Source organism: Cnephaeus nilssonii (genome assembly GCF_951640355.1).
Source record: "Cnephaeus nilssonii genome assembly, chromosome: 3".
NCBI classification, from domain to species: domain Eukaryota; kingdom Metazoa; phylum Chordata; class Mammalia; order Chiroptera; family Vespertilionidae; genus Cnephaeus; species Cnephaeus nilssonii.
This window is the reverse complement of record NC_137074.1, coordinates 17,244,543-17,257,480: the sequence shown is the minus strand read 5'-3', so window position 1 is coordinate 17,257,480 and position 12,938 is coordinate 17,244,543. Positions and strand designations below refer to the sequence as shown.

General features: G+C 40.8%; 1 protein-coding gene across 12 annotated transcripts in view; it reads left to right on the top strand.

The window, feature by feature from the left end:
- Positions 1 to 12,938, top strand: part of LOC307094044 (uncharacterized protein) — a 322,974-nt gene that overhangs the window by 258,168 nt on the left and 51,868 nt on the right. The gene's annotated exons all lie outside the window — the stretch shown is intronic.

Sequence of the window (12,938 nt, the reverse complement as noted above, 5' to 3'; positions counted from 1 at the left end):
TATAAGAAATCATGTTTATTTAAAACTTTTCATCCCCTCCCATCTGATACAAAGATAATGAATGGTCATGAGTTTTTAATGAGTCTTGGTGTGTAGTTGATCAGGAGGGTAAAAATAAGAAGCAATTTATTTTCTACATTAATTATTTGAAGTCAGTAAATTAAAACAAAGGGCTTTGTTCTCCATCTACTCATTCTAATTTTTGAAGGAAAAATAGACAATATTGTCTGAGGACTTCAGAGAGTTTTCATTTATATGATTTAATAATTGCTTTTTATAGTGTTATTAATTAAGCATAATTTTGTGGGGGGAAACCTTAGTTTTCAGAAAAAATAATGATTCCAGTAGATGCCTACCCTTTTACCCACATGGCCTCCAAAGACTATTTTGACCTCAAGAATATGCAAGTGGTTATTGACTATCCTTCCTCCCACCTTGGCTTTGCTTTTGAATTTTTCTTTGTGCTTCACGTGGTTTTATTTTTCCCTGATTTAAGTTTCATTTTTAAAAGATTAACTGAGGCACATTAAACATTTTGAGTTTATTTGAGCAAAAATTGATTCCAGTTGTGCAGCGCCAAACCAGAAGTGGTGAGAGGAGCTAAGACACTTCTAGGGAAAATACTTTCATGGAGAAGACAAGCAAGGGGATTGTTTGGTAATTGCCTTATTCGGGAAGGTCTAGTTGGTTGGTTGTGATTGGTTGTCCTTAGTTTTCCATATCTTAACCTTGGGGTTTTGGTTTGTTTAAAGACTATACAGGCAGTCCTCAGGTTACGTCGGACGCAACTTACGTCATTTCGTGGTTACGTCGCCATCTCCCATTTACAGTATTTATAAAAAAAAAAAAAAAGTTCCGTCATTTCGACATATGTGCTTTATGTTTTGTATTATTTATTTACCACAAGACAGGAATTTTTATCTTTATTTTAAATATTTTTTACTGTTTCACTTCATTACTGCTGTGTATGTGCTCCATGTGAGTGACATAGGTGCTTATGTAGGTGGGTTCCGACTTATGGCAAAAATCACGTTATGTTGTGCCGTAGGAATGGATCTCCAATGTAACCCAAGGACTGCCTGTATGGCATCAAAGCCACCCCAGTCTAATGGCCTCCTTGTTTAATTAATTTAACAATTTCAGCCTAATTTTTACTGTCATGACATACTATCTCCCCTCTCCCCTGCTTTTTAATGCCACCTCTGCTCTCTGCCACTCCCTAACCACCACCATGCAAGGAATACCTGCAACCACAACATACCACACTGTTTCTTATAGCCATTTTATTTATATACTAGAAGCCCAGTGCATGAATTCGTGCACAGGTGGGGTCCGGCTGGCCCAGCCCCAATAGGCGGATCTGAGCCAGGCCTGTCAGGAGGAGGAAAAAGTGGGAGGTGGATCAGGGCCAGGCCAACTAGGTGGAGAGGCTGTAGGTGATTGGCTGGTGGGCCCTGCCCCCAATTGGGGTTGGGGGACCAATTGGGAGTGGGGCCGGCAGTGGGGAGGGGCTGTGGGTGGTGGGCCAGACAGCCCCACCCCTGAATGGGGTGGAGGGGGCCGATCAGGGGTCAGCGGCTGGGGGAGGGGCCATGGGAGGTTGGCCGGCCAGCCCCACCCACAATTGGTGTCGGAGGACCGATCAGGGGTGGAGCTGGCTGGGTGGAGGGGCTGCAGACCTATCAGGGTGGTGGGGCCAGCCGTGGGGAAGGGCTGTGTGCTGTGGGCCAGCCGGCCCCAACCCTGATAGGGTGGGGGGGATGATCAGGGGCCAGTGGCCTAGGGGAGAGGCCATGGGTGGTTGGCCAGCCAGCCCTGCCCTTGATTGAAGTGGGGGGGCCAAATGGGGGTGGAGCTGGCTGGAGGGAGGGGCTTCGGACTGATCAGGGTGGTGGGAACTCATCAGGGGTGGAGCTGGCCGGGGAGAGGGGTTGCAGGAAGTTGCTCAGCCAGCCCGACCCCTATTTGGGTTTGGGGGCTATCAGTGGTGAGGCCGGCCGGGGGGCGAAGGGCCATGGGGTGTTGGCTGGCCACCCGCCCTCGATTGGGGTGGAAGAGGCCAATCAGGGGCAGGGCCCGCCAGGGGGAAGTGGCTGCTAGCCGGCTAGCCCCACCCCTGGATCCTGCGGGTTTGCTGGCTGCAGTGAGCATCATAGCGACTGGTCATTCAACTGTTATGGTGTCCTAGTCGCTGGCTTTTTTTTTTTTTTTTTTAATATATTTTTATTGATTTTTTACAGAGAGGAAGAGAGAGGGATAGAGAGTTAGAAACATCGATGAGAGAGAAACATCGATCAGCCGCCTCCTGCACACTCCCCACTGGGGATGTGCCCGCAACCAAGGTACATGCCCTTGACCGGAATCGAACCTGGGACCCTTCAGTCCGCAGGCCGACACTCTATCCACTGAGCCAAACCGGTTTCGGCTCGCTGGCTTTTTATATATATATAGGTTGTCAACTTCTGGTCTATATGAATTTGAAAGTTTTAAGTACTTTGCCTCATGTAATTTCCTTTTTTAATGATTACCAAGACATGTGTCATCAAAGAGGCCCTATAATAGGCAGCACTATTTCTCAGTAAAATTATTTAAAAAAAATTAAACCGTTTAGATTGGAAAGATAACTTCATCCAATTTTTTACTTTGTCAAAGCTCCACATTTTAGCAGTAAAACTTCTGTTTGTATCCCTTGACAACATGAAAAAAGAAAACATAGACGGAAGGACAGTGAGGGGAACTCCTGAGTGGGAGGAGTTAGCAACTTTGCAATGAAGAAGATGTTGTAGAAGAAAATGAAAAGGAAACCAACAGAATCATGACACAATAGAAGATTCCCAAAAAAGTAATTTAGCTCAGAAGTCAACAAAGCATATCCAGCAGGCGAAATCCACAACCTGTTTTTGTAAAGTCTACTTGCTAAAAATGTTTTTTACATTAATGCATGTTGGGGAAATAAACACATATTTTATATGAGAAAATTGATGAATTAAATTTTGCTGTCCATAAAAAAAGTTTGATCGGAACACTGTCACATTCTTTCATTTTTTGTGGGTTTATGACTATTTTCATACTTCAGTAGCAGAGTCAAGCAGGTGCAACAAAGGCCATATGACGTGCAGCACCCAGAGCATTTATTATCCATCCTTTTACATAAATTCTGCTGACCCCTGATTTGAAAAATTTTATCAAGCCAATTTTCCTAGCTGATCAAATTATTGTTTACTGAAGATTGTTCTGGGATTTCAAGTCCAAATAAAACAAGAGTACATTCAGATTTTTCCAGGAGTGTTTTCTTTACAACAACACAATAGCAGTGCAAACAATCAGCCAAAGCAGTTGCCTTGGTGTATTTATTACCAAAACAAAAAAATTATAATAATTTATTTATTTCATAATTACTCCTATGCAGTTGCAAGGCATAAACAGAGAGGTACCATGTATTATTTACCCAGTTCGCCCCAAACATCTTGAAAACTGTAGTACAATACCACAACCTACATATTGACATCGATACAGTCGAGCAGTAGAATATTTCCATCCCCATAAAGATTCCTCATGTTATTCTTTTATGCCCACACCCACTTTTCTCCCCTTCCCATACCAGACTTAACTCCTTAACTACTAATCTGTTTCCATTCCTATAATTTTACCATTTCAATAATTTTAAAATGGGCCCTAACCGGTTTGGCTCAGTGGATAGAGCGCCGGCCTGCAGACTGAAGGGTCCCAGGTTCGATTCCGGTCAAGGGCATGTACCTTAGCTGCGGGCACATTCCCAGTGGGGGGTGTGCAAGAGGCAGCTGATCGATGTTTCTCTCTCATTGATGTTTCTAACTCTCTGTCCCTCTCCCTTCCTCTCTGTAAAAAATCAATAAAATATATTAAAAAAATAATTTTAAAATGGAATCATAGAGAATGTGACCTTTAAGAAGTGGCTTTTTTCACTCAGCATAATTCTCTTGAAATCATTCAGAAGAGTGTATCAATAGTTTGTTCCTTGTTGTAGCCCATGGTATAGATGTACCAGTTTGTTTGTCTACTCATCAGTTCAAGGACATCTGGGTTGTTTTCAGTTTTTGACTAATATGAAAAAAGCTGCTATAAACACTCATGTACATGTTTCTGCATGAACATAAACTTTCATTTCTTTGGGATAAATGCCCAAGAGTCAAATTGTGGGGTCTTATGGAAAACATATGTTTAGTTTTTTAAAATAAAATATGCCAAACTTTTCCAGCGTTGCTGTACCATTTTACATCCTATTCAGCAATAGTTTAAGTTGTCCAATACTCAGCAATGTTTACTGTTGTCACTAGTTTTTCATTTTTGTTTTAGCTCTCCTAGTAGGTGTGTAGTGATGTTTTATTGTGATTCTAATTTGCATTATCTTAATGGCTAATGATTATTAACACCTCTTGTGCTTATTTGCCATCTGTATATCCTCATAGATAAAGTTTCTCTTCTTATCTTTTGCCCATTTTCCATTTGGATTGTTTCATTTTTTACTGTTGAGTTGTAAGAGTTCTTTATATTTTCTACACACTGTTCCTTTTCAGACATGTGGTTTGAAAATATTTTCTTCCCACCTTTAGCTTCTCTTTCCATCCTCTTAATGGAGTCCTTTGTGGAGCAAATTTTTTTAATTGTAATAAAGACCAATTTAATCTATTTTCTTTATGGATTGTGATTTTGGAGTCAGTTCTAGGAACTCTGCACAGGCTCAGATTCCAAAGACTTTGTTCTATGGAATTTTATCGTTTTATGTTACATTTTAGTCTGTGACCATTTTGAATTAATTTTTATATGATACTAGTAGCCCTGCCCACGAATCCATGTGCCAATAGCTCGACAGTACCTCGCTGCCCTGCCCTCCTGTAGCTCCCCCCCCTCCTCATAGCTTGCTGCCCTGCCCCCTCTTGTAGCTCTCCACCACCAGCTTGTAGCCTGTACCTCACTGCCAGCCTCCTGTAGCTCTCTGCCCTCTGCCCCGCCCTCCTGTAGCTCCCTCCACCCCCCTCCCGCTCCCTTCCATAGCTTGCTGCCCTGCCCCCTCCTGTAACTCTCAGCCACCAGCTTGTAGCTCGCTGCCCCACCCTCATAGCTGATCCATAATCTGGTCCTTATGAGGTCAGGGGTTATGCTTCACAGCATAAGGACCATTTGCGTATTACATCTTGATTAAATAGGATGTGATAGATATCAAAAAGCTCGCTCTATCTTGTGCCATTTGTTTGTTTTTTGTTTGTTTGGTTGGTTTTGCCAATGGATATCCATTACTCCAGCACCATTTGTGGAAAAGACTATTTTTCTTCTATTAATAAGTTTTGCATCTTTGTCAAAAATAAAATCAGTTGAGCATATATGTGGGGGTCTATTTCTAGATTTTTCTGTTCTGTTCCATTGATCAATGTACCTATTCCTCTACCAATACCATGCAGTCTTGATAACAATCAAATGGTAATCTATTACTATATTTCTTATTAATAATATATTACATATACATATATTATGCCTAATATTAGTATATTAAGTAATATACTATTATATAGTAAGTCTTGAATTTGGATAATTTTTTTTAATATATATTTTCTTAATTGTTTCAGCTATTCAAATTTCTTTGCATTTCTATTTAAAGTTTAGAGCAATTTTATCTAGCTCTATAAAAAAATCTTGGGATTTTGATAGAAATTCTAATAAACCTATAAATCAATTTGGGAAGAATTGACATCTTTACTATGCTGAGACCTGCAATCCATGAAAAAAAAAAAAAAAAAAAAAGTAAAGTCTCTCCAGATCTCTTAGGTTTCTTTCATCAGCATTTTAGAGTTTTTATAACATACAAATTCTGTACATTTTTAAATATGTATACCTAAATATTTCATTTTTTGAGTTTTTTTAATTAGCATTGTATCTCTCCCTGTTTGTTTGTTTGTTTATTTATGTGTTACTAGAGGCCCGGTGCACAAAATTTGTGCACGGAGGGGGGTTGTCCCTCAGCCCAGCCTGTACCCTCTCCAATATGGGACCCCTCAAGGGATGTCTGACTGCCCGTTTAGGCCCGATACCTCCGAGATCGGGCCTAAACGGGCAGTCGGACATCCCTCTCACAATCCAGGACTGCTGGCTCCCAACTGCTTGCCTGCCTGCCTTCCTGATTGCCCCTAACCACTTCTGCCTGCCAGCCTGATCACCCCCTAACCTCTCCAATGCCAGCCTAATTGATGTCTAACTGCTCCCCTGCCAGCCTGTTTGCCCCCAACTTCCCTCCTCTGCCAGCCTGGTCACCCCTAACTGCCCTCTCCTGCAGGGTTGATCACCTCCAACTGCCCTCCCTTGCAGTCCAGGTGCCTCCCAACTGCCCTCTCCTGCTGGCCATCTTGTGGTGGCCATCTTGTGTCCACATGGGGGCAGGATCTTTGACCACATGGGGGCAGCTATATTGTGTGTTGCAGTGATGATCAATCTGCATATTACTCTTTTATTAGATAGGATAGAGGCCTGGTACAGGGGTGGGGCCAGCTGGTTTGCCTTGAAGGGTGTCCCGGATCAGGTGGGGGTTCCCTTGGGGTGTGGGGCGGCCTGAGCGAAGGGCCTGTGGTAGTTTGCAGGCCAGCCACACCCCCTAGCAACCCAAGCGGAGGCCCTGGTATCTGGAATTTATTTTCCTTCTACAATTGAAACTTTGTAGCCTGGAGCAGAGCCAAGCCTGGGGCTCCCTCTGCGGTGGCAGCCATTTCTGTTGGGGTTATAATTGAAACTTTGTTGCCTTAAGTGGGTGGGCCCGGCCAAGGTGTGCGGAAAGCTTTGCTTCCCCTGTTGCCGGTGGCAACCCTGGCCTGCTCTCTCAAGCCCCATTCTGCCGCCATTTGTTTGAATTTGTTTACCTTCTATAACTGAAACTTTGTAGCTTGAGTGGAGGCTTAGGCCTGGCAAGGGCAGGCAGAAAGCTTGGCTTCCTCTGTTACCTAGGAAACCTTGCTCTTTGTGGCTATAACCATCTTGGTTTGGGTTAATTTGCATGCTTGCTCTGATTGGATGGTGGGTGTGGCTTGTGGGCATGGCTTGTGGGTGTGTCGGAGGTATGGTCAATTTGCATATTTGTCTATTATTAGGTAGGATTGCACTACCTAGAATGAAACTTGTAGCACCATGTTGAATATGAGTGATGAGAAAGATCATCCTGCCTCACTGATGATCTTAGAGAGACAATATTTAGTCTTTTAAAAAGAATGTGCTGTACTGGTTTGGGTTGGTGAATAGAGTGTCAGTCCATAGACTGAAGGGTCCCGGGTCTGATTCCAGTCAAGGACACATACCTGAGTTGTAGGCTCAATCCCCCGGTCTGGGCATGCACAGAAAACAACCAATAGATGTGTCTCTCCCACATTGATGTTTCTCTCTTTCTGTCTCTCAGCCCCTCCCTTCCACTCTCTAAAGCTCAATGGAAAAATATTCTTGGGTGAGGATTAACAAAAAATAAATAAATAAAATAATGTTAAGTGTAGGGTGTTGTTGTACAATATCTTTACCAAATTGAGGGAATCCCCATTGCTCCTACTTATCAGAGAAGTTTCAATCATGAGTGGATGCTGAATTTTGTCAAATGTTTTTTTTTTTCTGTATCCATTGATATCATTGAGTGATTTTTTTTTCTTTAGCTTGTTAATGAGGTGAATTATATGGATTGATTTTGGAATATTGAAGCAGACTTGCACCCCTGGAACAAACCTCAAATGGCCATGCTATATAATTATTTTCATATATTGCTAAATTCTATTTGCACATATACTATTAAGATTATTTGAGTTTATATTTATGGGAGATATTGGTCTATACTTTTCTCTTTTTATACTGTATTTGTCAGGATAGTATAATTATCATAAAATAAATTGGGAATTTTTCCTTCTGTTTTCCCTCCAAACTGTGTAGAATTGGTGTTCAAACTTAAAAAAAAAAAATTGTTAGAATGATTCACCTAAACCATCTTGGAATTGAGGTTTTCTTAAGAGGGAGTTTTTATATTACAAATTTAATATTCTTAATAGTTATAGGGCTATTCAAATATTCTAATTCCTATTGGGTAAGTTGTGGTAATTTGTGGTTTAAAGAATTGGTACACTATATCTAAGTTAAATTCTGAGGGTTAGTGTTTGTAGTTTTCCCTTCCTTATTATCTTTGGATATCTACAGGGTCTGAATGATATAGCCTGCTTCATTCCTGAAATTGGTAATTTGTGTCTTCTATTTTATTTGTTAGTCTTACTGGAGGTTTACCACGTTTATTGAGCTTTTCAAATAACTAACTCATGGCTCCATTAATTTTTCTCTATTGTTTTTCTGTTTTCAATTTCATTTATTTGTGCTCTTATCCTTAATACTTCTTTCCTTCCTTATTTCAGACTAGAGGCCTGGTGCTAAAAAATTCATGCACTCGGGGGTCCCTCAGCATGGCCTGTGACCTCTTGCAGTCTGGGAGCCCTCAGGGGATACCTGACTGAGGCTTAAGCCTGCTCCCCTGGGCCTAAGCTGTCACTTCTTACGCTTTCTCCTGCCACCACTGCTGTGCTTGCCAGCTGTGAGCCTGGCTTCTGGCTGGGCGGCGCTCCCCCTGTGGGAGCGCACTGACCACCAGGGGGCAGCTCCTGCATTGAGTGTCTGCCCCCTGGTGGTCAGTGTGCATCATAGTGACCAGTTGTTCTGCTGTTCGGTTGATTTGCATATTAGCCTTTTATTATATAGGATTGACTTTGCTCTTTTTCTTGATTCTTAAGGTTGGAACTTTGATTATTGGTTTGAGACTTTTTCTCTTTTTTAATGTATGCATTTAGTACTATCAGTTTGCCCCCTGAGCACTGCTGTGGCTGCATCCCACATATTTTGTTATGTTGTATTTTCATTCACGCCAATGTATTTTTTCCCTTGAAACTTCCTCTTTAACCTATGGATTGTTCAGAAGTAAGTTTGATTACTTTCCAAATATTTGGAGATTTCTCTGTTATCTTTCTATTATTGGTTTCTAGTCTGATTTCATTATGGTCCAAAAATACAATGTATGGTTTTGCTTACTTTTAGTTTGTTGAGATTTGTTTTATGGACCAGGATACGGCCTATCTTGGAATATGTTGGTGGGAGCTTTAAAACAATGTGTTTTCTGCTATTTGGGGGTAGTACATTCTAAAAAAGTTATTAGATCCTGCTGGTTGATGATGTCCTTGAGTTCTGTATTCTTGCAAATTTTCTGTCTAGTTGTTGCAAGAGCTGTGTTGAAGTTTACAATTATAATCATGGATTTGTCTTTTTCTTTTCTATTCACCAGTTTTTACTCTGCATTTTACAGGGAGTTTTTTTGTGTATAAACATTCAGGGTTTGTATGTCTTCTTGATGGATTGTCTTTCTTTATAATTTTATAATGTTTACCTCTGATTCTGATAATTTTCTTTGCATTTAAGTCTCTTTTGTTTGATATTAATGTTACTACTCCTGCTTTAATGAATGTTTGCATAATATATTGATGTTTTATCTTTTCTTATATTACACATTTGCTTGAGTCTCTGTTTACTTTTTTTAAATGTATTTTCTCTGTGTGGTTCAGATTTGGGAATTGCTATTGCTCTAACCTTCAGTTCACTGATTTTTTTCCCCTCTTCACTTTTTTATTTCCATTATTGTATTTTTCAGTTCTATAATTTCCATCTGGTTGTTCTTTATATCTTCTCTTATTTTGCTAATTGTTTTAATTATTTTTAAAGATGTTTCAACCATGTTCATGATTGCTCATTAGATTGCTCATTAAAGCGTTTTCATGATAATTGCTTTATAATCTTTGTGAGATAATTCTAATATCTCTATCATCTTGATTATTGTTTTATATTTGGTTTGAGCTTTTCTTGCTTCTTTGTATGACAAGTGATTTTCAATGGAAATCTGGATGTTTTGGGTACATGTTAGGAGACACTGGATGCAGAGAAAGGAGAGTACACATTATCACTGCCAGGTATAGGTAGAAGTCCACGTCTCCCCCTCCAGCCACCATTAACACCTAAATAAAAGGGCTTCATGTCACTGCTGGGTGGGGTGAGGGTTTCTGTCCCCCAATAGGCCTCTAGTCATACCTCCCTGGCTAGAAGGGGGGCAGTGGTTTGTTACTATTCCATTGTGGCCTACCCTGGCACCTTATAGGTTGGAGGAGGAGGAGGAGGTAGCATTGTTGCTGCTGGGAAATTTCTAAGATCCTGACTTTACGCTAGGCCTCCTCTGTTTGATACAGCCTTAACAGGATTGATGAAGAGTACCTCATTACTGTTGAGCTGCGATGGAAGTCCAGGCTCCCTATTGTAGTCTCTGCACTGGCACGATATTATGGTGGGTGTGGGATGCCCTGTTAGGAATGAAGGTTTCAAATCCTACTCAGGCTTCCCTATACTACCTGGGGTTAGGGAGAGAAGGTTGGGATGCTTTGTTGGAGTCTAGCAAGGATGGGTCACTAGCTTCCCATTGGGACTTTGCAGGGTGGGGTTTGTGTTGCTGTGGCGTTTGTCTGGAGTAAAGTGATGCCTTTCTAGATATTGCCCTTCCAGGGTCCTTCATCTAGAAAGAGCAATCTTTTGCTGGGCTTTTCTGGGCTGGACCAGCTGGTGTCTCTGGGTCACAGACGTCCTCAGCTGCAAGTTTTGGATATCTGAGGCAAAAATAAAATCCAGGGACCTCACCACCATGTAGTTCTTTGGGTCCTGAGGTCCCTGACTGGTCTGTCTTCTGCTCTCCATCTTTCCAAATCTCCTTACATATGTTTTTTATACAATGTCCAGGATTGTTTCTAGTTGTATTTAGCAATAGTATTAGGAAAAACTAAGTCTATTCCATCGTCCTGAAAGAGAACGTTTCCTGTTTCTTTTTCTTTGCTCTTTCATTTCATTTTTTAAATTGAGAGGATAATATACAATTTTCATATTAGGTTCTTTAAGGAAGCTAAGCAGAGTTATGAAAAACTGGTTAGTAAATTTTGTGTTAAAAAGAGAAAACAAGAACAGAGAATGCATCTCTATCTCTAATTTGTTTTTTAATGTCCATTTCACTTCCACTTTCCAATTTATACTAGTGTGTTTCTTGGCTAGTTTGATGCCAATAAATGCTCCCTTCGGACTAGCAATACTTAAGTTTAGAAGTGAATTTTTCTCACTTGAAAGTTCTTCCTGAATGACTGCCACTTGGGGCGTGCCCATGTGATTCATTGCTGTTCCCCTGTGCTTATTATACTTACTTAATAAATATCTGCTGAAAAAGTGAATGAGAGCTAACAATTAAAATTTTTCTTTCTATTAGAGATTATCTTCTTTTTTCTTGCTGTGCTGAGGCATGGGACACATGTGTCTACAAACCATGCTTGATTCCCTACCAGCACTCTAAGCATATGTTAGGACATGAATAAAATTGTCCAGAATTTCACAATCTAGAAAAAAGCAATTTTAATTTCCGCACATATGTTAGTTTTTGTTTTATGGTTTAGAATTGGTGTGTGTGTTTTTTAAATTACAAATAGGGAAGACACCAGAATAGTTCTGGTGTTTATTGGTGTGTGTGTGTGTGTGTGCGCACATTTCATTCCTATTGCTTCTAAAGAAAATGACCTTAAAAAATATGATACCAAAAAAGACCACAGACCATTTTTAGGATGTTTCCTAGATCCCTGAATATTTTTTTGGATGATTTTATTTTATTAGACAAGTCATGGTTTGATTATCTTTTTATATCTTTGTCATGCATTATGCAATGTGTGTGTGTACATGGAAGAGGGGTAACATTAGTCCATCATTTTGTAAAGCCCTTAATATAACTTTATTTTTTTGCAAACAAAATTATGCTTTAGATAAAGATCCTCCCATCATCAAAACATTTTTTTTTTAATGCAGGTAGGAGAACATGAATCTTTTCAGTACTACTGACTGTATTTGGTTTAAATACTAGTAAGACTTGCTTTTCCGCTTGGCTTTAGATTCTGCTTAAGGGAATGGTGAAAGATTTAATTCACTGTACTTTTGTTAAGAACGTATGGAAATGTTTGTCCATGGGAACTTTGGTCTCCTGCTAGAATGGAAATTCATTGGGGAGGGGGAACCGTTTCATTTTATTGCCTAAGAGCTGTTGATACACTCCCTGCATCTTTCAAAGGCATCTTTCATGCAAGACAGGCAAACTGTAGCTTGTGAAGGAACAGAAAGAGCACTTTTTACATGAGTCTGTCTCAGCAAACAAGCACAGCAGCTGTGCTAGGTGGCTGAGGAGATTACCCGGGGACCCGGTCGCAGGGTTTTGTGTGGTCTAAGAGACAACTGGCTCTTCTCTCAGGGGGCCACTTTGAGGGAGATGGCAGCAATCAGGCATCCCCACTGCTGCCAGTGGATCTTGTGGCCAATGTAGGACAAAATCAGTGCCAGATAAAATCAGAGAAGTCATAAAAAAGCAAGAAGACTCTCCGAGCTTTTAAAATCTTAATGTGAGAAATGAAAACAAATGTCCTGGGCGTGTTGCTTGTTGCCTTCGATCGGGAGGAAAAGGAAACAGAGAAACGGGTGCCTTAAACTTGGAAAACTTGCAGGGCGGTCAGTCTTTTCATTTGAGAGCCATTTGGGTGTGTTGTGAAATAAAGTTGCAGAGTAGGCATGTTCAGACCTTTTTTTTTTTTTTTTCTTTTTGCTACATTTAGTAGGAAAGATCCTTCCCTCCCCGCCCCTGAACTACAAGAAGCCAGAGTTTTCTGTGCAAACAGGCATTGAAGAATCAGATTCACTTTGGACGACTCTCCACATTCCAAGTCATCATTGCATTAGGCAGCGCAATTCCATCTCTGGTTGATGGGCAGAAAAAGTGGGCAGCGTGCCAGGTAGACGTTTCCATGACTCCCAGCCCCCAAAGGTGATGCGTTTTTTTTTTTTCCTCC